This window comes from Delphinapterus leucas, chromosome 16 (genome assembly GCF_059928025.1).
Source record: "Delphinapterus leucas isolate spDelLeu-1000000601 "Yukka" chromosome 16, BTC_Dleu_Yukka2, whole genome shotgun sequence".
Taxonomy (NCBI): Eukaryota; Metazoa; Chordata; class Mammalia; order Artiodactyla; family Monodontidae; genus Delphinapterus; species Delphinapterus leucas.
In genome coordinates this window covers 68,433,065-68,460,816 of record NC_143144.1, presented here as the reverse complement: position 1 = coordinate 68,460,816, position 27,752 = coordinate 68,433,065, and the positions used below count along the sequence as shown (strand labels likewise).

Genomic DNA, 27,752 nt, shown 5'->3' with positions numbered 1-27,752 from the left:
CCCTGTGAAATAGAATGGTTTTACCATCATTTCCAACAACCATTATTAAACACTTACCTACCTAATATTCTGAAGTCTGGGGTTAGGAAAAGATCTCTATGAAAGAAACTCATTATAACTCATTATAACTGCATTACCGTCGTCAGTAGTAGTAGTAATCACCTTCCTATACTACGCATCTTCTATGAACCAGGTCCATTCTGCGTGTTCTATGTATACCGTCTCTAATAATTACAATAATACCTCAAGGTAAGTCCTAACTTCATGTTAGAAATGGAAAAATTAAGGCAAAGAGAGGTATAGTGACTTGCCTAAGGTCTAATTACTCAAAATTTGTGACGTCAGGATTTAAACCTGTGATCTAACTCCATATTCCTTTTCTCTCCACTATTCAGTGTTTTCTGGTAAACTTTAAGACTCTTCCTGCGGATTGTGAATTACTAAGCCGTACTTAGGGATTTTTACTGGGGGGAGAATGGTGTCATGGTTAAGAACAGGATCCTGCAGTCTGGCATACTGGGTTTAAATCCTGGCTCCAGATGACAAGCTGTGAGACCTTATTCAGGGCATTCATCACCCTCATGGCTGAGTTTCCTCATCTGTGAAATTGCAAGTTAGCTCAATGAAATCCCAGCTATTGCAGTTCTGTGTGCCAAGCACATTATGGCAATGAGCTCATTAATCCCTAAAAACAGCCTGACGAGAAAGGCATACTCCACTTGGCAGGGAGACTTTTGAGGTGAAGGACTGGAAAGAGTTTTGAAAACACCAAACTTGAAAGATCCCTCAGAAATTTTTTTTAAAAATCCAAAAGTAGCTTGTAGGTAATTTGGAAATCATTTTGTGGTTTATAGAATGCTTACGATGCGCACATGTTCAGAGACGTTGGGTTTACCAGTTGTCCTGGCAACCTGGGAAAGATTTGTTAGAGCATGAGAGGCAGAAGGGAGCCCTGTGCCTTTAGTAAAAGCTCACTTAAAATCCTTCCTTCAATAAGTCCTTAATGCCAATAGGTAAAAGTCCAATGCCTGAGCATGCCCTACATGAATCCTATCAAGCTGCCTCAGGCCAAATTACCAGTCTTATCACCTCCCACACTAACCTTCCATTCCTGCGTATTGCAAGCTTCTACTCATACCCAACTCTAATGTCCCCTGCTTAGTAGAGCCTTCAATGATTTCTGTGGAGAGAGGTCATTGTTACTGCAGCCCTGTAACCATGGTCCTTTTGAATACCTCTCTACTGCAGCACTTCTTACATCGTGTGTTAATTAAAGGTTTATGTGTCTGTCTACACTGTTAGTCATGGATAGTGAACTGCTCAAGGTAGGAGTCATGTCCTGGTCATCTTCCATCTTTGTATCCCTAGTGCCTGCCCATGTCAAGTACCAAGTAAATAAATCAATAAATAACTTTTAATGTTAGTGAAAAAAATCACTCCAGCAAACCAGAATTTTGTCTGGTCTTAATAAATAGTAGCTCCCTCATCCTTGTCATCCTCCTCCTCAAGCTCATTAAGATCCCAGCAACACAGCCTGTGTAACTGAGAAAACTTAGGACCCTCGAAGGAGGATTTTCTTATGTTGTTCTCATAAATAACCAGTGTCAATCAAAAGGCTTTCTTAGAGGTCTCAGATATAACTACCTTCCTCATACAGCCAATCTGCTATGAGATGGCAAAAGCACAAGGACCGTTCAAAGGTTGATTTATTGCTCTTGCAGAGGCACATGGAAGCCTGTGTTCACAGGGGCAGCATATGCAGTAGGCACCCTGGTAAATACTTGCATTATGATGGGTATTCGTGGTGTAAAGCAGCTCTCCCACAGTGCCAGCTTGGAAGTCAACTGTCCACACACCTCTGGTTCAACCACCTCAGTTATGAAGGAAGAGGTGGTGTTGCAAGGAAGAAAAGCATTCAGTCAGAAGACCCAGGTTTAAGTTTTAGCCCTGCCGCTTAGCAGTTGGGTGACTTTGGACAAATCACTTGCCTCTCTGGGAAACAGTGTCCTTATCTGTAAAACAGGAATGAATTCCCTTGCCTTGTTGTGGGGATGCCACAAAATCAATACATCAGAAGGTATCTAGCATAGGCCTGATGGGGTGGACCATGGACATCTGTAGGGTATGAACTTGGCTCTGTGGCTTTGCTCAACTTCTTTCATGACCCTCAACTTCAGGACCCAGAATTGTATTCCTATCCATCTACCAGCATCCAATACAAGAGGATGAAGGAAGAGTAGAAAACAGAACGGAAAGACTGAGTCCTCGGAAGAAAAGGTACTTTATCCAATTGGACTAGAGGTGGGACTAAGAGAAAGCATCAGGGAAAACCATCACATACACACACACCCGACACTGAGTGTGATACTGGGGACAAATTCAGAGAAACACCCAGCTTATTTTGGCTCTATAAAATCTGACAAAGTACTCCCCTTACGGAAAGCACGTACCATTTGTGCCCAGTTTTATGCTGTGCACATTATTAAATTATACGTTGGCTTCACTTGCTATATGTCAGTATGCATGCTGCATCTCACAGTGTGTTGCTTATTTGTTGGAGTCAAACAGTCACTATTTTTAAAAATCAAAGGGTATGTTGGCTCTTGTTCATATTTGTGACTAAAGAAAGAGCAACTTAAAAAATATTTGGATGCACCCATTCATATGGCAATTAATCAACAAAAAATTGTAAAATAACAAGTGTTGGTGAGCATATGGAAAAATTGGAATCCTTGTACATTGCTAGTAAGACTTTAGAATGGTACAGCCACTGTGGAAAACACCATGACAGTTCCTCAGAAAGTTAAACATAGAAGTACCATATAATCCAGCAACTCCACTTCTGGATATAATATACCCAAAAGGATTAAAACCAGGAACTTAGATACTTATACACCAATGTACATAGCAGCATCATTCACAGTAGCCAAAAGGTGGATACAACCCAAATGTCCATCAAAAGACGAATGGTTAAACAATATGTGGTATATGCATACAATGGAATATTACTCAGCCTTAAAAAGGAAGGAAATTCTGATACAGTGCTACAACATGGATGAACCTTGAAGACGTTATGCTAAGTGAAATAAGCCAGACATAAAAGGACAAATTTTGTATGGTTCTACTTATATGAGGCAACTAGAATAGCCAAATTCATACAGACAGAAAGCAGAATGGTGGCTACGAGGGTTAAGGAGGAAGAGGCGATGGGGGATTTTTGTTTAATGGGTACCGAATTTCTGACTGGGATGATGAAAAGTTCTGGAGCTAGACAGTGATGATGGCTGTACAACCTGTGAATGTACTTGGTACCACTAAATTCTACACTTTTAAAACCATAAATTTTATGCTGTGTCTATTTTATCACACTTTTTAAAAACTTTAAAATATATATGGAATCCATTTCTGTGACGCAGTGATTGGGATGCTTCTCAATTTCTCCGTCATCGTTTCAGTACAATAGCTGGCAGACTGGCAACGGGGGAAACGTCCCAATGTCAGTGCCTTTCTGGAGACCTGCATTTGGAAGGATCCTGAAGGGATAGTCTTTTCAATTCCTCCTTGTGAATGTCCAAAACCCTGCCAACAGGGTTGGCAAAAGGTTGAAGGAGCCCATTCCTTCTGGAGCCTGACACTCCCTGGCAGGTCCTTAACCGAAAACAAACCCACCCTATCATCCTGTTCTGGGCTTCGATATCCGGTCACCAAATGGCCAGTTGGGGCCCCTCAGAATCCAGTTAGGTAGCCAGAACCAATTCAACAAACCGGTGATATAGACTTAATAGCTTAACAGGCTACCTTTCCCAGAAATCATATTTACATTTTCATTGGGTTTTCTGGAGACAATAGTTTAAATTGAAAGAGCAAATAAAAGTCTGCTCTCTCAACAGATATTTGTTGCTATGGGACACACAGTAACACAGCAACAGAACACTCTTCCTTTCAAGGCTGCGCAGGTCACATGCTACAGGTAGCTGCAGTTAAGGCATGAGTTCACTGGCCCCAAAGGAAAGAACAGCTTATGCAGAAGGAAACTGGACATTGCAGAGAACCAAGGGCACCTTTCTGTTTTGTGCCAGTCTCAGCCTATGATAGTGATGCTAGAGATGCCAGGGGGCAGTCTCCTGGGCCCGGGTTCGCCTTTCAGAACCCATGTTGTGGCTGGACCACCCCGGTGGTGCTTATTATGACTGCAAGACGTCCTCAGCAATAACCATCAGGAAACTTTGAAAGAGAGGGTTCATTACTCAAAAGTCCTAGAAGGTACGCAGCACACCGGGGGCCACACAGCCAGGTCTCGTGGATGGTGAGGTCAGGGAGCCGGGGATTCTGCTTTTACTGGGGTTGAGGGTGGGGTTCACTCTTTATTGGTGAATTTAAAACATAAGAGTGGGGGGCTTCGCTGGTGGCGCAGTGGTTGAGAGTCCGCCTGCAGATGCAGGGGACGTGGGTTTGTGCCCCGGTCCGGGAAGATGCCACATGCCGCGGAGCGGCTGGGCCCGTGAGCCACGGCCGCTGAGCCTGCGCGTCCGGAGCCTGTGCTCCGCAACGGGAGAGGCCACAACAGTAAGAGGCCCGCGTACCGCAAAAAAAAAAAAAAACAACAAAAAAACCCCATAAGAGTGGGAATTAAAGTTCAGAAAGAAAAGAAAAGAAGAAGTGGGCAACCGGTCAGTTATCTAAACCATCCAAAGATCTCTGAAACAAAGGAACTTGTCAGGGGTGAGGGAATGTGGCCTGGGTCTAGTCCTGTGGCTGGCAGTGTGTTTATTCAACATGTTTATTCAAGAAGTGAATCTTTGCCATCTTTGGAGTGGATGCCTGAACAATCCAAGCTTAAATCGGGCACTCAGCTTACAGAAAGAAAAACCAACTGGGAAGGCTTAACACTACCCTCTCTAAGCCTCTAAGCATGGGTCCCCTCACTTGTAAAGGAGACTCTTGGACTGCATTCTCTCTGGGGCCTTTTCAGACCTAAATTGCACTGATTATGCTCTGCTATGATATTCGACAGCTCAGCTCCAGCCACACAAGCCTCTCAAGTTTCTCACCTGAGCCACATGCCAAACAGAGGGCTTGGTGGGTAAATAACACCATCTTCCCGCCCAGTTAATTCCATAGGTTTCCTGAACAAGCACAAGGCCAGTGCAGCTTTCATCCTCCGTGTTTGTGGTTATTGGATTACCCCTCCCCCCCCAGGTTCCAGCTAAATTCCATTAACTGAAAGCTGGACTTTTGAAACAGACTGAAATTTATTCTCAAATGAGCTGGGGCAGAGCCCTAGAGGCACCTTGTTTTTGCTGGCCAAAGACAGGCAGGACGAGCATCCCAGAATGGCTTTGGTCCAAGAGGGTAAGGGGTTGATCCTTGAAGGAGGCAGGAAAGAAGGGGGGAGGGGGGGAGACGGGGGTGCATGGATTCCACAAGGAGGAGGAGCCATGGTGAGCTGTCCGCCCTCTCCCAGCCCTCCTGGGCAGCTCAGGCCACGCCCTCCCAGACAAGCAATTCTGGTACAAACGTGTAAAGATTCTCAGGCAGAAGAACGGAAGAAAGGACTGAAGGGAAATCTTGGGCTCAGGGCAAGTTGCCCACCACCCACTCAGCTGACTGAATAACCCTGTCTAAGAGCATCAGAGCAGCTGCCTGCCCTCAAGCTCTTGCAGCAGGTCCAGCATGTGCTGTACATTGGCAGACATTATCTCATTTAATTTTCAAGCGAAACAGGAACTATTATCTCTTTTTTCTAAGTGATGGGACTGAGACACAAAAATGTAGGCTGACCATGCAAGAAAGCAAATCTGTAGCTCCTCTCAGCTACCCTCATAAATGACATTTTTTAAAGGCTCAATTCATGGCGTGCCTTTCACCCACCATCCACGACGCCTTCCTCATTTTCCTAATTAGAGGTGGGTGCCTCTCTAAAGTCCCCCAACCTAGGACAGCGCTTTCCCCTGCCTCTGTCCTTAGAAGAGATGGGCATACATTTGAGGCCCCTCTGGACTGCACTTGGGTGCCAGGCTCATGTGTCTTGTCCATCTTGGATCCCAAGTGAGCTGAGCCCAGGGCTGGAGCCCACAAGGCCACGTGGGTAACACAAGAGGAAACCATCAGAATACAGAATGTTTTGCCAGGGGTTCCTTCCCAGGGCTGCAGACACTGAAAGGACCACCAGACACCCTGTCCCCGTCCTCCAGGCCTGGGGGAGAGCAGGGCTGACTCTTGCCTACTGTCTGTAACTAACACCAAGGCCAGACCTTGTAGTGTATGAGCCCTGGGTATTTTCTCCGTCTTATGGAGCCAGTTGCCTTGAAAATATCCAACAGCTGTGCATTCCACAGTCAATTGTACGTTAATCATGCATCACAGGATCTGCTTGATTCTCTCGTCACACTTTCTTTTCTTTCTTCCCACAATCCTGTCAGGTCCTCCTGCTATTGTTATTACCTGGTCAGGATCCCAAAGCCCGGAAATAAAAATGACTCACCAGAGAGGCCAGGCCAGCTCAGGGCAGAGCGGGGGTGTGGGGGGTGGGGGGTGGGGGGTGGGGGCAGGATGGGGCAGGGGAGGGGCTAGGGCTGTCAGAGTGGGAGGAGCCTGTGAGGAAGCTTATGCAGAAGGAAACTGTTGTGAAACGTTTAATTGTCGCACTTGGGGGTAATTTATTATCAGGAAAATTAAGTGATTCCATTAGCCTCCTGTCGCTTTCCAAAATAAATTTGTCAGAGTGGGATGAGCGGGGAAAAGGAGATGAGAGCTGCTCTGTTTTAATTTGTTTTTCTGCTGATTGCCATATGGGGGTCCAGGCTCCATTTATCTATGGGAAGGGAGTTGGCGATGGTCCTGCGTGTGCCTCTCTGCTACATTCATCCCCCTGCAGCCACATTTCCATACCAGAACAAAAACCGAGCCCAGCTTGGGAAAATGGGACAAGTGCCCAGTCAATGCGGAAAGAGACCAGAGGCCTGGGAGGTGGAGGCAACTCTGCCACCAACTGGCTCTGGGGCCCTGGGCGACTCATTCCCGGCTCATACGTGAGATTCTCAAATGGTCATGCCCTCCCCGCCAACATCCCCTAAGTACCGACTGATTCAAGCTTCCAATAACCCTTGTGCCTAAGTCCAACACTTGGCTTATAAGAAGAGCTCAATCAATGGCAATGGTCTTCTTCCCTCCCCACCGCCAGGTATATTGCTCTCTGTGTCTAACAGATGTGGTCCTGAGGGAGCCCATGGTGGAGCCAGAACAGGGACCCACATCTAGGTCCTCAGCCAGCAATCTAAGCCCCTGCCCTGCACTGTCATCTCCTCCCATGTGGGCCCAGGGAATGCTCTACAGGCTCCTCAGTCATCTACATCACAGCAAAGTGAAGTCCTGTCTCCGCCCTATTGCTTTCTTCTTTATATCTGAACTAGTCCAGAGCCTAACCAAAGGCAAAAGTGCTTTTTTGTGTTCCCAGCGCTTGACACTCAACGGGTAACCCAATGTATATTTGTTGAATTAATTGATCTCTCTGTAATATGAAATTTCTCACTTAGCTGAATGGATAACCAGATCACAACCAAGGGACAGGGAACTGCGCCTTTTTCACGGAGAATCTAAATATCTGGAGGAGAGCTGATGACGATCTCATAATTCCAGTAAAGAGAAGCCAAAGTATGCTCCTCTACCAAGAGCTCCGATTTCCTCAGCAACTCCATCGTGGCTCCAAAGAGATGAATGCCACCAACCGATAAGGGTGCCAGAGGCCATGGGCCACAGAAACCTGCCTTTCCCAGATGCCCAGCCCTGGCCATGGACCCAGGGAGCAGCAGTCTTTCTCCTGGCACAGTTCCCTGGTCACTTCCTCATCTATAACGTGATAACAGAGCAGCAAGGCTCAGCCCCTGTAGGCAGAGCCTGGACCCAGGCACTGTGTGAGATCTTCTGGAGGGTTCAGTGCCAGGGAGTCAGGGCACTTCATGGTCCAGGCAGACACCAAGCTCAAAGCCAAGGGGGCCCAACTCGGCCACATGCAGAGGCCCAAGACATGTGGCTGCCATTATCAAGGAGTTATCCTGGGTCTCCAGTCACATTCCGTGTGCTGGGAATGAGACTTCCCCACCATGGACAATGTGTCTGACCCCACTCCCAGCCCACCATCCGCGTTCACGCAGTAATCCACATCTGGAAGGAACATACGCCCTGGACACAGTCTGGGTGGTTTTGTAAATCAATAAATAGCTCTGTTTAGCATAAACCACTCAAACTATTTGAAGATGTGCCTGCCAGGGAGCCAATGAACACCATTTGGGAGCGAGATCCAGGTGCCTGACCCAAGTTTTGCACATCCTGGTCCCCACTCTCCAAACGTGGGTGTGGAGGGTAGAGCCATCCCCATCTCTTGAACGATGGCTGCCTGGATCCCTTATCTATATCTGCCATGAGCTAGCTAGACAACGTCAAGCAAATCCCCCAAATCAGTGTGTCTCGAATTTTAATACGCACAAAAATCACCTAGTGAGCTATTGTTAAAACATAGATTTTGATATTTTGATATAGGACTGGGGAGGGACCTGAAATTCTGCATTTCTAACAAGCTCTACTACTGGTTAGAAATGTAGATGCTACTGGTCTGCAGACCATTTGAGTAGCAATGCCCTAAACTCTCTGAGCCTCAGTTTTGTCTATAAAATGGGGCTCACACTAGCTACCTCACAAGGCTGTTGGAGATTAAACACCATGACACATGCGAAGCACTCAGCAAAGTGTCTGGCACATAATGGGGCATGTAATTAATATGAGCTTCCCTGCCCTTCCACACCTTTCTAGCTGACCCCCGAGCCAGTGATTCTTGACCTTGTTTGGCTAAGAGACCCCTCAGAGAACCCAATGAAAACTAAAGGCTCTCTAGCAGTCAGGATGGGCAAGGCTGTGCTGTGGTAACAACCAAGTCCAGAATCTTCGTGGCTTAACACAACCAAAGTTTACTTCCTGTTCCTGCTACACGTCCAGCATGGGTCAGCAGGGCTTTTCCTATTATGGTCATTCAGAGACTCAGCCTGATGGAGGCTCCATCTCAACATATAAGTAAAAGTCCATGACCATCCTGGTGGAGGAAAGGCACACAGTGACTAACACGTTGTCACTTACAGCACTGCTCAGAAGTGACCTATGTCACTTCCATTCACATTTCAAAGGCCAAAACAAGTCCCAGGGCGATGCCTCATTTCAAAGAAGCCAAAGAAGTACAGTCCTACCCTGTACCCAGAAGAGAGAGAGTCAGAAGTATTTGGTAAAGAACACTAAGGATTACCACCAACCTACTTCCCAGGGAAAAGAATGCAATATAGAAGCTTGCCCATAATTCCAGGAGGTCCATAGCTCCCCACCCCCCTCCAAAGCCTGGTCCACCCTTTACACTTTCTTACCATGGTCAAAGCAGATTGGGGAGAAGTAGTGCTCATTCATCAATTCGATAAATGTCAATTGAGTATCTACTATGTCAGGCATATTCTGACATAGTAGTGGGAGGTCTGGGTGGGAGGTCTATGCCCCCACAGATCTTATAGAGGGGATAAACAGATAATAAATGAGGAAGTTACAGCAGGTAGTAAGTACTGTCAAGGTAACGAACAACAGTGTGATGTCACAGAGTAACTGGGAGGTGGAGAGAGACCTACTTTAGACGGAGCGCTCAGGGAAGGCCACTCTGAGAGGAGACACCTGAAATCAGAAGTGAAGGGCCAGAAGGAGCCAGACCTGTGCCAAACTAAAAGAAGAACATTCCAGGCAGAGGGAACAGCAAGTGCAAAGGCCATGTGGCAGGAAGAGATCAGTGTGCTGGATGGATGGACAGAAGGCCAGTGTGGTGAAGCCTTACTGAGTCAAGTGGGCAGTAGCAGCAGGTGGTGTGATGGGAGGTGGATTCAGAGAGGTCAGCATGGGCCTGATTGTGCAGGCTCTGGGTGTGTGTTCATGCTACCTGACCCAGATCCTGGGTGTCCTTCCCCACTGCAAGGGGAGTCAGAGATATCCTGAAGACCGTGGTAAGGAATCAACTGTAATCTTAGGACAACACAGCCCGTAGCAGAAGCCAAGACTGTGAGGGCAGATGGCACTAGTGCTAAGCCCAGTAGCCTTGAGATGAAGATCCTCCATTAACATCTGCTTTCCCAATCTCCTCTCTCCCCTCTACAGGACCCACTTGAGGGCTTCCTTCTATAACTCAACACATCTCTCTTTTCTCTTGTATGAAGACCCATAGTGCCTTCCTCTTCTCCCCTTGGCTGCACCAGGCTGGCCTCTGTGTCTCCAGAACAAGTTTTCTGCTTCCTTACCACCAAGGTTATGATGTTCCTCTTTAAAATTCTGTTCCACGTCCTCCCTAACTGAACAGGGACTATTCTTCCTGCAGAAAACAGCTTAAATCCCACCTCCTTTCTGACAACTCTAGGGATCCGCCCCCTCCCAACCGCAGCTGGAGCCAGCTGAGCTCTTCTTGAAATGTTACATCTTCCCCAGCAGCGCTGACTTGGCCTAATGGCATTGGTTACTGTTTCACACGCACTTCTTATCTCTGTGAGGAGACGGTAAGCTCCTGGAGGGCAGGAGTGATGAAGAGGGGCAGGTGCCCCTTGGGTACCCACCAGAGCGCCTAGCACAGGGTTGGTACTCAGAAGATGGTTTGACTTGTTAAGGCAGAGGCAGCAAACTGGGAAATGTATCCACATTGCCATCTGTGCCCAGGCCCCCTGCACAACAGGGTTGGGCTCATCTCTGTATCCCCAGTCCCCTAACACAGGGCCTGGAGCTGGCCAGGACTCCATGAATGTTTGTGAAATAAACGTCCAGACTCATCTTAGGTTGGTGATTTGGGATAAGTGACTTGACATCTCTGAGCCTCAGTTTCCTTATCTCTAAACCAGAGATGATGAGTTCCTCCCACATACGGTTATTCTGAAGACCATATAAAACATGAAAGGACTTTGCTAACTGTGGAGTTCTCACATATTATGAATGGCTGAGCGGATCCCTTGTCATTTCCCAGTGGACACCACACCCAGCTGAGTAGGATGTGAACCAGAGAGTCGACTGAAGTACATCCTGCTTCCTACCAGAACAGGTCAGACCAAAAGCAAAGAACAACAGTGTTGTGCTTCAGAGGAGGGTGGCTTTGAAGCATGAGTGCCTTCTCACCCACCACGTCTGATAGCAACACTGCTTGCCCTCTGATTCTTTTTCTTGCCCTTGTGGGGAGAGGGGAGGGAAGCTTGGGCGGTCAGGTCTCATGCTGTTCTCGGTCCCCCGCCTCCTTCCATCTTGTTTACATTTCAGGGGGCTTATTTGAGTTGGGTGGCTCTGCAGAGATCTGCTCTGGCTTCCCGCACAGTCTGTACATCAGAGGAGAGCCTGAGTGGCAGTGATAAAGGTCAATGAGTCCATCATATGTGCAGACAAGAGGTTTAGATCCTACAGGGCAGTGAATGATGCAGAACTGGAAGCCAGCACCTTTCAGCACCTACACGCCCAGGTGACATTCCCCCAGCAGACAGGGCTGAGGGACATTCTGGCTGTGCCGCGTAGGAACTGTGTGATCTTGGGCAAGTCCCTTAGTCCTGTAAAGCTTCAGTTTCCTCCTGAACCTACTGGATAAGGTTGAATAAGGTACAAATGCATCCAGAGAATGCCCGGAGAGCACTTAGCACAGTGCCTGGCACGTGGAAGAGCTCAATCGATTGTAGCTATTTTCATTATTATACCATCAAGGCACAGGTTTAGGGTTTGAAAAGTATCCATTTGGAGGGCTGGAAGCTAGGACCCCGATGCCCACTCACACCTCCCCAAAGGAAAAGAGCCACAATCCCACAATGCGTGTCCCTGAGGCACTCCCCCAGGCCCACTCTACACGCTCTCAGAGACAAAGGCGTCCGAGCCCTGTGAGCTTCTGCTGCACAACATATACAGAACAAACAGGAAAGCCAGTCCCCGGCTGCTCACGTAATGGCCACATGACAGAACACCCCTTCTGAATAGGAAGTGAGGGAGGTGGCACGGACGGAAGGCAGAGCTCTCAAACATTCCTGTCCCAAAGCCAAGCCAGCCCAGGCACAATTCAGGACCACCATGGAAGTCTCACCTCACCAGCTGATGAACCAAGACACGTCTGCCTTCCCCCCTACCCCGTGCAGCACCCGTGTGCTGGTCACCCATCCGCCTCACTCATCAGACTCAGAAACCCTCAAAGGCAGAGCCAAGTCTGCTCGTCTTTAGGGACCCAACACCTGATGGACAATATGCACACAACAAATGTTTGCTTAAGTCAACTGAGTTGAGAGAATCCTATTCCTCTCCCCAAAGTGCAGAGACCAGCAAGCTCTACCTAGTGGGGCAGCTCCCAGAGAACTCCACCAGCTTTCCTGGGGCAGATGCACACCCAGACCAGTGACCGATCTTCTCTGCTCCATACTGGCATTTCGGTCTCGAGCTGTTAGTTACCTGTTCACGTCTGCCCCCCATCTGGATGGATGAACTTCTGAAGAGTAGAGACACTCCATCTTCTGGAGCAGAGGGGGCAGGATGAGGCTCACCCATCTTATTGAGGCCAATCCGCTTTACTCAAAGTCTGTTGATTTAAATGATAATCTCATCTAAAAAAAAACAATCATAGAAACATCTAGAATAATGTTAGATCAAATATCTGGGTCCCAAGGGCTAGCAAATTTGACACATAAAACTAGCCGTCCTATCTTCTCTCTAACAAATCGCGTTTCCTGAGGGAAGGGCCTAAGCAGGACAAAGGTGAGCCTGAGGGCAAGGTCAACTAGGGTAGAGGGCCTGTGACGACCAACTCCAGTGTGGTCTCAGGCAGCATCAGTAGAAGTCAAGGGACCTGTCTGCTTTCAGGGAGGCTAGACCAGAGCTGTCCTGATTCGAATGTGCATGTGAATCACCGGGGATCCCGGGTGGGGGCCTGAGATTCAGCGTTTCTCACAAGGCCCCAGGGACTGCCTGCTGCCCTGAAGGCCACACTTTGAGGAACAGGGTGGGGGTTTAAGAGCACAGGCCCTGGGATTGGATTCCCAGGTCCAGGCCCAGCTCTACCCCCTTACTTGCTATATCACTCTGAGTGAGAGTGGTACTTACCCCGCATGCATCTCAGTACCTCATCTATAAAGCGGTGGCTAATGCTATTATCGACTTTAAAAGGTCATTGTGAGATTAAAGAGAAAATGAACACGAAGTACAGTGGCACAGAGTCCGAGCCCAGTAAAAGCTGTTGGCTACTACCATTAATACACTATGTGCACCAGATTTTTAAAGAGTCCATGTCAAGTAAGTTATAAATAAATCCCATATCCATTGATGAGCATGGTAAAGGGACCTAGACGTAAATCCACAGGAAGAACAATTAATAAAATTGACAACATTCTCCCTGGAGAAAAATAGATGTAGAAAGGAGGCAGAGGGGGAGTGAAGGCTCCCCAAAAAGAAATGATTAAGGGCTCCCTGAACACACTTGAAATAGAGTGTTTGTGGAAATGAAGTGAGAATTATCCTGCAAGGTTCCAGAAGGTCAAACAAAGACCAAGAGATGGAGCTTCCTGGGAAGTCAAGATGGGATCAATAACAGGACTTGAGAGTAATCGAAGCTGTCCAAAAGTGAAGCATGCTGCGTGGACTGAGAGATCCATCCGCCCCCAGAGCCGGGCCAGCAAACTGCACCACCACCCCTTAGTCCCAGGCCATGAGGCTGGTGTCACAAATCCATGGGACAATTCCTCAAACCCTCCAAGCACTTCTCGAACTTGGAGCAGCTGACATCAGTGGCTGTCCCTGAGAATGTTCTCCAACGTGCAATCCTGGCACTCCAGCCCTGCTATCCAAGGGCCTCTCCCGGGGGACACTTGGCACATTGCAAGCTTAGTCATGACACCTCAGACAATTCATTCAGATTTCTTCAATTCCATTACCAGGCCCTTTGGGAGGAAAATAGGAAAAAGAATCAGGACATGTGCCAGCCAGAGAAGCAGCGTGTCCAAATAGCCCATCCCCCGCCCCCCCATGAAACCACGGGCCTGTCCTCCCGCAGCCTCCCAGACCAGGGCTGCCATGTTGCCAGGATGCTCCGGCAGCCACACTGCTTGGTCAGATGTTGGAACGCCTTATCTATACCAGTCAAGACAGTTCCCTCAGTACCCTCTGCCCCAGCCCCTACCCTAGGACCCCCAGACGCCCACAGTCTAGCAACCAAAGGGTTAATGTCTGGCACACTGGGGGTCTGGTCTGCCCAATAGCCAGTGACCAGCTGTGGAATATTTTGCTCGTCATTCTGTACTTTCTGGATGTGCCCCCAGGACTCACCGGCCACGTGCTGCTCGCCTCATGCACGTGGCTGATAATTCCCTCCATGCTGAGCAAAGCCTCCTGAGAGAGAAAACACTGCTTCCCCAAACACATGTGGCTCCATGCAGCCTTATATCCTCATCTCCTGCCCCCCACCACACTCCCGGTACAAGAGAAGAAAGCCTGGGAGAGAAATAGGATGAAAAGGGCAGAACCACAGTAGGGAGGGGTGGGTACCTGGGCCCAGCTGTGGGGTTGGGTGTTGGACCATCTAGGGAGACTCTTTGCCCCAACACGGGAAGGAACAGCCTTCCATGTCCTCCTACCTCTCGGAGATGGGGGCTCACTTATTCTTCCTGCGGGAACAGTGAGTCACTCAAGGCCAAGGGCAGATCTGGGGGTCAGGCAGATAGTCCTAACTTCAAATCCTGGCCCTGTTGCTCATACCTGTGTACTTGTGAGGTAACTAAAGCTCTCAGAACCTCGGTTTCTTCATCTGTAAAATGGGAATGAGAATACGAATAATACCTGCCTCGCAGGGATGTCATGAGATTAAAAAAAGATTAAAGCACATAAAACACTTAGCCTGATCCTTGGCATTCCATCCTGAATCAACGTGGGAGTCACACCTCATTGGAGATACCCTGGCCTCCAAGCCTGGCACAGAGCGGCCTCTGACTAAATGCCCGTCAAACTGAATCAAGCTAGGTTCTCTCTGGAATACTCACCAGCTCCTAGGTCTGTCCTAAAGTGGATTCCAGGGGTGGAGGCAGCTGTGTCCCGGCATCTCCTCTCCTGTGTCAGCAGGACCCAAGGCCAGGGAGATGGGGACATCCCCATCCGAGCTCTCCCGGGGAAGACAAGAGCTCTGCCGAGTTCAGGGAGCCCACGGCTCATGCAGCTGAAGCCGCTTCAAAGTCACAGCTCCTTCAGCCCAGGGGCCGGGGAGGGAGACCTCCCAGTAGGCCTCGCTCCTATGTCTATCAGGCCCAGGCAGCTTTAGCCTGAATGTTCTAACGTCTCTCTGCCTGATGCCCATCCTGTCCTCAATTAAAGGGCCTCCTCTGCAGGGGCTTCTTGAGTGAGTCCAGAAGGGAGTTGGACCCACACCTGTCACAATTGGCCCCAGCAGGCTTCCATGACTGCTTGACCAACCCATTGAGAAAGGCCTACAGGCGACTGTGGGCCTGGGCACTAACCCCCAGCCGGCCTGGGCTCCTGGCACTGGGCCTATTCAGACAACTCTGTTAACAGTCGGTCACCTGTTGTGTGCCAGGCTCTGTGCCCCTTACAGGGGAGAACAGGGCACTCAGTCTGCAGAGGGAGGGAGGGAGAACGATGACAGCACCAGTGCCCGTCATCTGAGGCTGCAGTGGAGGGCCACAGGGACCTCTCACAGATGCAACAACGATCTGCAGGGTTCCCAGGGATGCTTTAGCGGGGACACAGAACTAGCACCCCATCCGTCAGAGAGGTGCTTACAGACCAGTGGAGAAGTGCTCCCAGGGGATAGGATAGAGATGACAAGAGAATATGGGTCGTTCCTGGTGAGGTGGGGTCACAGGAAAGGCAGGGATGAGCATCTGAAGCACAGGGACACTAAGTCCATGCACCTGGGATCCAGGGGTGCTCAGAGAAACACTGACTTGGAGAGAAAGACACCCACATGCAGGGATCAGGGGAAGCGGCCAGAGGAGAGAGCCCTGGAAGCTGCTCTCACACATGCTGTCCCCCTTCCATGGAGCAGGGGGTGACCTCAGACCCTGGAGAACCCCAAGTACTAGTGCAGGTACCCACCCTCTCCTCTGTGAGAGGCTCCTGTAGAGACCATGCCCTAAGAGGTGAGTCTGATTGCTTTTAGCCAGTCATGGTGGTCCTTTGGGCTTGGATATGTGATTCTGGCCAATGAGATGTAAGCCTGCTGGAGGGCCACTGGGCAAGGTCTCCTTGTGGGTGGGTGATGGCCACCAGATGGCAACAACATGGATATGTCACCTGGAGATACTGCATCCCTCCAGTGACCCTGAGGGGCACCATCCTGGAGACAGAGCTGAGAGAAGCTCAGAGCAGGTGCAGCTGGAGCTCAGGGGGCAGGGGGGATACCTCCCTGCCTCTGGACTTCTTATTATGAGCAGTAATAAATGTCTGTATGCCCAAGTCCATCCACTTAGAGTTTTGTTACCAGCAGCTGAAGGCCTTCTAAGAGATTTAGGGATCCCATCTCCCCTCCTGTCCCCACATCCAGCTTGAGAAACGTCCAGAGCCTATCGAAACTAGGGTTAGCAAATAAAAATACATGATGCCCAGTTAAATTTAGACTTCGGGTAAACAAGGAATACTTTTTCTAGGATAAGTATGTCCTGTACTATACTGGGGACATATTTATCCTAAAAAATTATTCATTTGTTTATCTGAAATTCAAATGTAACTTGGCATCTTATATTTTCCCTGAAACTCTACTCCAAATCCCTCATCTTCTCTTACCTAGTAGTGGACTGGGCTCCAAAATGGTTCCACTGCCCTGGGGGGCTTCTGGGGGGGCACCAATGCACCCCCTGGGGCAGCCTAGGATGTGCTCACAGAGCCCCACAGACCACCTTATGCCCCCCCAGTGTTATGGGGTTAGGGCTGGAGGGGGCCCAATACATGGTCCCTCTTCCCTACCACAGCCTAACAAACGACCAAGAGAGAGGAGTGGGCAGGAGAGGAGACCAAAATATCACCTTGATGGCCGAGAAGCCGATTTGGGGGAATCATGGCTGAGAGCTGCAAGCACCTGGGCCTCCTAACAGTGAACCCCAGAATTAGACAAATCACCTACCCAGCCCCAGGCAGCCCTGGACCCTCCAGCCCTACTGTGGGCGGGGTGGGGGAGGGGAACTGCCATCTCCCTAACCCTTAGCAGGACCAAGAACAATGGAGACTTTCTCCCTCTGACTTGCTTCACTTAGTTTGATAATCTCTAGTTGCTGCAAATGGCACAGAATGGATAAACAACAAGGTCCTACTGTATAGCCCAGAGGGGCTATATTCAATACCCTATGACAAACCATAATGGAAAAGAATCTTTAACAACGAATGCATATCTATGTATAACTGAATCACTTTACTGTACAGCAGTGATTAACACAACCTTGTACATCAACTATTCTTCAATTTTTTAAAAAAATCCTTCTTTAAAACAGCAACAACGACGACAACAATGGAGACTCAGGCAAGAGGAAATGAAGGTTCTCATGACCTGTTTCTTCTCCCAAGCTCACTCATCAGCTAAATCCTGTCTGCTTTCCTCCCACCCACTCCCTTGGGAGAAGAGAGGTCTGGAGTATTGTTCTAACAGGGGGGCGTCCACATGGAAGGATCACCTGTGGGGCTTGATCCCGCCCCCTTCAGCAGCTCCAGGGAGCCCCGCTGCCCCCACCAGAAGCAGGCCACTCACACGAGTGCCCTTTGATGCCAAGGTCTGGCCCATGGAGTTACTAGTCAAAATGAGCCCTGGCCAACAAACAGAGCTCACGGCCAACCTGTCTTGACTCAATTTTCTCATCTGTGAAATGGGGAGAAGAAGAGCCCTTACCTCAGAGGGCTTGTTCACAGATAAGCCCACAGCCCATCAACCAACACAGAGAGTACACGGCATGGGCTGTGGCTGCTTCCATCCCTGGCCCCATCCCACCAGGCGGGGAAGTGGGGATGACTAGGCAAGGATGAGGCTCTTGAGGGAGGAGAGAAAAGAGGAAGAAAGGGAGGGCTAAGCTGACTTAGTGTGAGATCTGAACCTGGAAACCAGCTGGGGGTTGGGCGGTTTTGAGGAGGAAGAGGGATGAACTGATGAATGGGGGCTGGTCTGGCCTCCAGGGTGAGCTCAGGGAGGAAACAATGCCCTGCAGGCAGCATGAGATGGAGGAAGGGAAACCCTCTGTCCCCCATCACACCCTCAGAACCACCTGGTCTCAGAGCTCTGACAACCTTGGGGTCTCAGAATTCTGACAAGCATAGTGCAAGCTATGACTCAGGGCGTGGCTCCAGGCCCAGCCAGGGAGGTTCATGGGACCCGAACAGAAGCCACAGGAAACCAACAGCAGAGACAATGAACGAAGTAAAGGGCAGCTGGATAGACCCTTGGATACCTGAGCTCATGCCAGATTCCAGGTCAGGCATTCATTCCCTTGCTTCTTTACATATATGTTCATTCATTCATTCCACAAAATTAATTATCTCATCTGCCCTGGGCCCTGTGCTAAGCACTGGGGATATAAGGGTGAACATGACAACTATGGCCCCTGCCTCCATGGAAGAGCTTTCTTATGCTGGGAGAGCTGGACCCAAACAAATGCATGAAATAACTGCACATCATGGACAGCTCTGTGAGGGAAACATGAGAGCTGAGACAAAGAATTATAGAGTCCAGCTTTAGAAAGGTGATCAAGGAAGCCCTCGTCAAAGTGGTAACATATTCACAAGGATCTAACGGATGTGAAAGAGCCAGCTCTGGGAAGAGATTTTCAGGTAGATGGTGCAGCAAGTGCAAAGGCCCTGAGGTGGAAAAGGGCAAGAGGATTTAGGGCTGCAAGATCAATGCCCAGCCCTGTTCTCCATGTGGAGGCCACAGTGCTTCCCTCCACACTCCACCCTGGTTAGGGATGGCTCAGCCCATGACTGGGATGACACCTGCCGGGTGAAGGACCAGGAGTGCAGTCAGGGGACACGCTCAGGGTGAGGGCTCCTGCACACCCACTCGTTTAGTGGGGAGTCAGTCTCCACAAGGCAGTTAGAAAGCATGGCAGGCAGAGTATTCCTGGATGCCCGTTTGTGAGGTCACAGTGTAGGGAGGCTCCCATTTGTGATGGCTGGAAGCCTCTGGAAGGCTCCCTGGAGAAACCTCACAGAGGGCCCATTTGGACAGGCTGGGGGTGTCCAAAATGAAAACAACACAGGACAGGAGTGATTCCTGGCCATCTGTGGGGCAGAGAAGAAATTTTGGTGCCCAGGTCCACCACAGGGCAGCAATGATGTCATGGGGCGGGGGGCAGTTTTCTTTATACTTGCTGGGGTGGAGGAAAAGGGAAAAAGAAAACCATTAAGAGTGCTTGTTGGCTGCCCACTCATCTCCCAGCCCTCTTTTCCTCTGCCCAACCAAACCCAGATTGACACTGGGGTAGCCACCCTTCACACACACACACCACGTGCTTTGCAGGAATTGAAACCTACAGCTCAAGGGGTAGGCCCCAAATGGGCTAAGCCAATCAGTACATTCTATCTCCTGGTCAGAGTCCTTGGTCTGAGGGAGCACATGTGACCAAAGCCCACCCAGTCAGAAGGATCCCTGAGACTCTGTCTTGGCCTCTATAAGCCCAGCTATGCAGCCGGAGGCAGCCGGCAGCCACTGTGCATCAGACAGAGAGATGGAAAGAAGCTGAGTCCCTGGTGACATCACTGAAGCCCTGGATCAACCAGTCCTGCAACTTACCCACCTCCAGGCTTTCTGGTTACATGAACCAAACATCGCCGTTCACGATTAAACCAGTTCAAGCTGGGAGTTCTATTCCTTACAATGACTGCAAAAGCTGTTCCACATCTAGTAAGTACCGGGCCCTGAATTAAGCTCTTCCTTCACACTGTGTGATGTTGGAATTATCACTCACACTGCACAGAAGGGAAACCTGAGGCTCAGGGAAATGCAGCAATCTGCCCAAGGTCACGCAGCTGGAAGTGGCAGAGCTGATTCCAGGGCCTGGGCCCTGGCCCCTTCCCACCAGTTCCTTGAGGCCCTGGAACCGAGGGTCTAAAGCCAGCCTAAGCCAGAGCCCTCACCCAGACTCTATGGAAGCCATTCCAGATGGAGGATCCCAAGGGCTCTGAGTCTTGCTCAGGAAAAGCTGGATAGGGCAGAGGACTAGACTTTGGGCTGGTGGAGCCCTGGGTTCTAATCCTGGCACCCCAATCAGTGGCTATGTGACCTTGGGCAAGTTGCTTCTACTTCCTGAGGCTTAGTTTCCCCATGTGTGAAGTCAGGGTTAAAATAAGTCCCTATTATGTCATCTATTACTTACTTTAAAATACTTATGTATAAACAATGTGAAGTAAATGTATATATAAATTCACTTTCATCTTCACTCAAGGCAATTAGTCAATAATAGCAGTTCCCTGTCCAGACACTCTAAGAAGGTGGTACCAGGCTTCCCCGGTGGCGCAGTGGTTGAGAGTCCACCTGCCGATGCAGGGGACACGGGTTCGTGCCCCGGTCCGGGAAGATCCCACATGCCGCGGAGCGGCTGGGCCCGTGAGCCATGGCCGCTGAGCCTGCGCGTCCGGAGCCTGTGTTCCGCAGCGGGAGAGGCCACAACAGTGAGAGGCCCGCGTACCGCAAAAAAAAAAAAAAAAAAAAAAAGAAGGTGTTACCGAGGGCTTCAAATATCCTTTTCTAAATTTGAACCATAGGGTCTGTAGCCTGACCTAAAGGAGACCAGATATACTTGCCATGGGTGAAATGATAGGGGTTCAAGGAACGGGGCTGGCTGGAAAGACTGTCTTTGCATAAACAGGATTCAAGAATTCAGAAACCCAGCCACCTAGCAGAGGACTAGTGTTCCCTTTGGTCGTGTATGCCCCAATCCCTACCTAATGGAGGGGTCTGTCACCTAATTTGCCTAGAAGGGTGGCAGGTCCTGCCATCCAAACACTGTTTCTTCCACCTGGAGTGGTTTCATGCATGGAGCTGTCCCAGCACCAAGGACAGAGCAAGGAGCTCTCCCAGCTCATAGGAACAGGTGTGATGTTTTCATACACTTGCCTGCAGCTCTTCACGTGGCAGAATCTGGTCATCTCCAAGTAGCAAGAAAAAGATGCAGAACTCCGGCCCAACAGTAATTGTTGGAAGATGCATATTGATGGAAAAAAAAAAAAAAACCTGACAAATATGGAACGGCCAAGAGGATTTAGGTGTCTTCCCAGCTTCTGCTTCCAGGTTGTTGGGAGGATTCATGGTAAGAGACGTCTGGCAAACGTTGTTATTATCATCATTCTTGTTATTATTCAGGCCGCTCTCTCTGTGCTGGAGGGAGGAGCTGAGAAACGGGGGGGGGGGAGGAGCAAAGAGGGGAGTTGTTTGCTGAGACTTAAAGTCCAGCCAACAACACTCCCAGCCCCCAGAAACTGCAATACATTAAATATTAGGGCACAGGGGTTTTGAAGAACCCCTGGTAAGAGCCTACCCAAGGCCCTCCACCCTCATCACCCCAATCTCACAGCCACACAGGAGCTGCTAGAGCCCGCTTTCTCTGTCACCCACAAGCGACACATGACATCGAGATATGGCTACTCTGATGCGGACACACTTTGTCACGGAGCTATTTTGATGATGATTATAAGAATAACATCAGAAATAATCATTGCATCGTACCTGCTACACAGTAGATGAAATGCGTTGGCTGTGTTCTTTACGTGAAGATTCTCATGATATGATACAGTTGCTTATGAAATATACAATGGGGAAAGCGAGGCTTTAAAAAATTAACAAATTTGCCCAAACTCACAGAGTAAGTGGCAACAGGGATTTGAACACAGGCAGTCTCACTCCAGAACCTGTACGCCTAACCACTGGTTTATAAAACACCAACAGAATCCTATTTGGGGGATTAAAGTAAAGCTCCCCACCCTGGCCTGTCCAGTCTGTAGCCATATGACCTTTAAAATAAAAGGTCAGTCGTCTCACACTGGGGTCCAACATGCTGTGCCCAGCACAGCCCCCTACACACTCCAGAATGGTCTAGCCTCTACCCAGCTTCCAGAGTGAGCGTCCTACAAAATAGACACTGACTGCCTCCAGCAAAACCTGTGGCCCTTCCAATTCTGGACCCAACCTGGCTCCCTAGCCTCCTCAGCACGCGCCCTTTCATACGTCCTTGCGTTGCACGTGCTGTTCCCTCTGCCTGGAACATGTCCCCCTTTCTTCTCAGCCTTTAAGAGCCAGCTAACATGTCACTTCCTCTGTGAAGTCTTTCCTGATCCCTCCAGACAGACTCAGCCCCTCCATCATCTGTTTGCCCACAGCCTTGTGTTCAGTTCCCTAATGCAGAAGCACACATATAGGCAGGCAACTCAAGAAAAGCATTTGGTAAACTGCAGAGGACTGACTGCTGTGCGTCCCCTGGTTCCTGATGAATTAGAGTGAACTCCTCCAGTGGAGAAAATCACCCCTCTTTGTTCCTCACAGCCTAGAAGGCACTGGTTCCTCCCCTTCACCTTGGAAATGCTTTCTGAAATAAACAAGCTCTGTGTCAAGCCCAAGTTGTACCAACTTCAGGCACCTTGAACCCTAAATCCTGATGTTCCTTCATTCATGTCTGCCCCCCTACGTGATTCACAACCATCACAGGCCTACTTGAGAAAGCAGGTTACACGGGTCCCCAGTGTGGGGAGATGGTTGGATTTTTCCCATGTGAATGAGTGACACAAGATATGAAAATAGAAATGGACAGAAGAACTCCACTCCACGGCTGATTGGTCTCCCTGAGCTAAAAAGGAGAACGAGGTTTTAAAACCCAGGCAAGATCAACAATGAATTGGCTTGTGGGGAGGAAAATAGATGGCATTTTCTTGAGCTAAAAGGACTAAAAATAGTGTGAGGTTTTCCAAGAGGCTGTAGTGGTACTTCAGGATGTGGCTATGAAGCCTTTATTTCAACAGCTACTGGCGAGCTCAAAGCCAAGGCCACTCACCGTGATGGTTGTGGGGACGGTGACAGACTGGTCACCCAGCTCCCGGGGGCCAGCAGAGCTGCACCTTGCTCCCATCTCCACGTCTTTCTCATGCTGTGCTCTCCCCAGAATGGCCTCCCCTCTCCCCAACACTGAGTCACGCCGCCCCAAGCCCTGAGTTCCAGCCACTCCTCTGAGTAGCGCTTCTCAAATTTTTTCAGCCAAAGCACCCCGAAGAGCAGAGGAGAAATTGCAGTGGAAGGTCGGAGCGGGGAGGGAAGCAATATCTGAGAATTGCCTGTCAAGGGCTCCGCAAGTATGAAGTTCCCCCCAAATCTCAGTTTTATCCTAAGAATTCACAAAAATATCTCACTCTATTTCAAAAACATAGTCCAAGTTTGTCTTAGTGTTTAAAAATCAGTTTGTTCTCTTATCTCACAGTTATAGTGTCACCCCAGACAGGAGAGCTGTGTTTATCCTGTGACATCAAGAGTCCAGTGACCCAACGTTGTGTGCGGTGCCCCACGGGGACAAAACAAAAGCTTTCACTGAGGACCTCAGCCTCAGAGCTCCTTCAGCCATTGAAGTAAATCATCTATCCATCCATCCATCCATCCATCCATCCATTCAACAGGTATTTACTAAACTCTTTTTAAATGCCTAGAACTCGTGATGTAGCAAGGAGGATCCCAGCCCTCCAGGAACTGTCTCATGGAAGAAACAGATGAGACTAGGCATTTCATGGCTCTGTGACCAGTGTCCCAACAGGGAAGAACCAGAGGGCTTTGGGAGCAGGGAAGTGGGGATTGGGAAAGGCTTCCTTCCAGGAAAAGCACAAGCCAGGCTGCACCCCAGCCTAACAGTTAAGAACCATGTGTCCTTGGGCAAGCCAGTTAACCGGTCAGTTTCCTCACCTGTGAACTGGGTATAATAGCTTCATACCATATTCACTGGGATTAAGTGAGTTATTCAGTGCAAAGTGCTTCATACTAAGTGTTCAATAAATATGATATATTAAGCTGAGGCCAGAAGAATGGATGGAATTGGGCTGCAGGGATGGGGCAGAGATAAAGGAGGAGGGAGAGGAAGACTGTGTTCCAGACAGAGGGAACAACATGTTTAAGAACAAATATTCAATAAATATTTGTTGAACTAATAAGTTCTTTAAGAGAAGTGAGAGTAATACAATCTCCATAAGCCGTATCTGTTATCTATTGTTCCCTGGTATGTGCGTGCGTGCGTGCGTGCACGTGTGTGTGTGTGTGTGTGTGTGTGTGTGAGGTGGGAGGCGCAAAGTGGCACCTCAGCCATGCAGCCACAGGCCAGCCTGCTGCAGTTTTCTAACCAGAGTGTCAGATTCCTAAGAACAGAGATTAAGTTCTTCCCTTCTTTAAGTCTCATAGCCCTGAGCCTTTAATCCCCCGAGGGTGACCAATTCCCCCCTCTACGCCCTCTTTCTGCTCTATCACCACCACGTCCATCCCTGAACTTGCAGGCAGAGGGCCTGGATTCAACTCCTTGCTCTCCCGGTTGGCAGACCTGTGACCTTGGGTGGGTCGCCTGGGACTCCAGTGAGCAGGCTGGACCCCCACAATGAGCCGGTTTAGGGGCATGGTGGGTAACGCAGTAGGGTGACAAACCATCCTGGCTTTCACGGGACTGAGAGGTTTCCTGGGATTCAGGACTTTCAGTGCCAAGACCAGGAAAGTCTCAAGCAAAGAGGAATGAGTTGGTCACTCACAGTCTTGGTTCTCCCTCTCATGTTCTGCCAACTCCTCTTCCCAGATCTGAGTCACAAGTCAACACAGAGCAGCATCTGAGCCCTTTGGCTTCGCGGCTGACCCATGGGACCGCATCTATGTAGAAGGAGGGAGACAGAGGATGAGTAAGGCTTTGGTGTTGCTGCCATGTTTCCACACTGAATGTTGGCATCAACCCATCGTTTGAGATGGGAGGGTTGGGCCAGAGTCTCTCAGAGATCGATGGAGGGCCAACACCAGGCTAGCCAGCGGTCCACAGGGCTGGGGGCAGGGCAGGCTGGTCCGTGCCGCTCTCCAAAGGGTTGGAGGAATGGAATTTATGACGGCCCTGGTGGCACAGGCACACTGATCCTCCCCACAAGAGCTAATTGGGCCAGTCAACCTGATGCTGAGCCGTCTGCCAAAGAGGGGGCAAGAGGCTGCAGGGTGATCTCAGCCGGGCCCTCACCCCACCACACTGGGAAATCCAGGAGAGCCCCCGGGGGGGCGGGCCCTGGAGATCACAGCAGGCTCCCTGCCGCCCCATCGGAGAGACATCTTGTGCTTTCAATTACCAGTCCCCATTTCTGTCCTGGTTTGGGCTCGAACGCCAGGCTATATTAGGTCATGCCGAGCCAGCCCTGCTGTGCTTTCTCATTAGCCGTTATCACATCGTATTTTTAGGGGCAGCCAAGACTGAGACAATGCCAGAGGGCTGCTTTTCTTCCTGAGTCCCCAAACACCACCTCCATTAAAAGATTACACTTGAAGGTCCAAGAGCCCCTGTAGTTGCTGCTGCAGTCGGCAAAGGCATCAGCTCTGAGAACAGCGGCAAGTGACCGGATAAATTGGAGGCAAGGAGGAAAGTGGTCGCTCTGCTTGTTTTTCCGTCCACTTCAACCACCTACACTCACCACCCCGAAACCACACTGAGCTCCTGATTTCTCGTGCCCCAGCGCAAAAGGAGAAAGATCCGAGACGCTTGTGGGGACCAAACTGCCTTCCTCGGAGCAGCCTCTCCTATCCCTCCCGTCCCTCTGCAGACCCACAGCACAGCAATGCGGGGTTCCCGTGCTCTGGCGTCTGCCCTGCCCATCATCACTACAGCAGGAACATTACAGTTTGCAAAGTGCTGCCTCATCCATGGTCTCATTTGACTGACCTATGAAGGTGGTGGTAGGATACCTATTTTACAGATGGGGAAGTCAAGGCAGTGTAAAGGAAGATGATGTATCCAAGCCACAGAGACAGTAAGTGGGAGGATCGGCCTTCACATGGCCCCAGGGCCTTGGCTCAGAAGCCAGGCCCAGATGCCCATTTTTGTCCACACACTGGGTAACCAAGGAGAGGTCGCTGTTCATGTGTTTCCTCTCCCTGAAGCGCACTGCCCACTGCGGGAAGTGAGGGGGTCCCGCAAGTGCCTGGGCCCTCTGTACTTCACTCCCACCACAGCTTCCTCATGCCAGGACAGTCACCATCCACAGGGCCGGGGACCAGGGCAGCAGAGAGAGAGGAAGTCCTTTCTGTGACTTTCCACTTGTCTCTGCCCCCTATTCCTGTCCAGTCCTCAATCAGTCTGTCTGTCTGTCTCTCTCTCCCTCCATACACACAGACACAAACACACATGCACACGTGCCCCCAGGTGACTCTGGGATCCAGCATCCAAGAGACCCCCAGGCCATCTCAGATGGGAGGGGGAGGGGTAAGGCTGCTCCTCTGGGGAGCTTAAATTTCTTTCCTGGCCAACAATCAAACACAGAGTCGATGTGCAAGGCCAGTGGGTGAGGGGTGTCTCCCACGGAGTGGGTAGCGGTCATCCTGGGGCTGAGACAGTAGGGAAGAAGGTCCTACTATCAATGCAGCCATTCTGAGAACAGGGCTGGGACTTTCAAGATTCCTGCAGCCATGAGATCCTTAAGATAAGACTGCAGACAGGAGAGGATCAGAAACAACTCCAGATGCCTTCCATGCTCTCTGTGGAAGAAGGGCCAGGGCAAGCCCTTCGCCCACAGCTCTTTGGCCTCTAGCCCTTCCATGTCATTCACAGGTCATGGGTCAGGACACAGACCACCCAAAAGGGCTGGCCCACGGGAAGGGCTGGCCCAGGGGAAGGACACCAGACCTGCAAGTCAATCCACCTCGTGTAAGTGGCTGTGGTCACTTTTGCTTCTGCCTCAAGCCATGAATCCAGTCTGACGCTATTGAGGTTCAGTGCAGCTATAAAGCACCTGAACACAGACTGGACAACAGAGCAGGCATTTAGCCTCCACCTTTCACTGGCCACTTCTGCCCTCTTCTGTCTACTCCACCTGTACCTCCCCTCCTATACCCAACGTCTGCCCTCAGACTCTTCCCTCACACTCACTGACCACGCCCCACGCCCCTGACAGCAAAGGCCTGGGGGCAAAAGGCCACGCCAAACACCCTCTATAAGCAGGGCCCTGCGATAGACGCTGGGGGTTGAGGGAGAAGGAGAGGTGGATTTGTAGACAAGTAAAGCACAGTCTTGACCTACCCAGCAGTTTCAGGCTAGCTTGAGACAAAGGAAAGGCTCACATTGACCAACCTCCCCCCCCCAAAAAAACCCCATCAAATCATATGGCAAGACAAATATACAGAATTCATCCCTGTACATGGTGGAAGCAACAGAGAAAGATCCTAAGTGAGAAAAATACCTGAGGAATTTGGAGAGTTGGTGACACCCCAGCTTATCTTGGAAAGGTGAGAGAAATGTGGTCCCCAGACATTCCTCTTTTTCTGGAATCACAGAAATTACAATAGCTTGTAAGGAGCACAGGTCTGCAGACCCAGTGTACATATTCTTGACCACAGGGCTCCCTCATTTTTCGCTGGACCCACATTCACACAGAGCTGATTTGCAGATATTACTGGCACTTCTAGGATTCGTGCCCAATCACCGTTGCACAGCTTTGAAGGCTGAACATCTAAAAAAATGTGAAAAGAGGCAGAATGTAAATGCAGAAAGCTGGAA

At 49.9% G+C, this 27,752-nt stretch overlaps 1 pseudogene; it reads right to left on the bottom strand.

The window, feature by feature from the left end:
* LOC111172651 (oxaloacetate tautomerase FAHD1, mitochondrial-like) overlaps positions 1–23,117 on the bottom strand; it is a 35,380-nt pseudogene extending 12,263 nt beyond the window's left edge.
* Between the last annotated feature and the right edge of the window lie 4,635 nt (positions 23,118–27,752).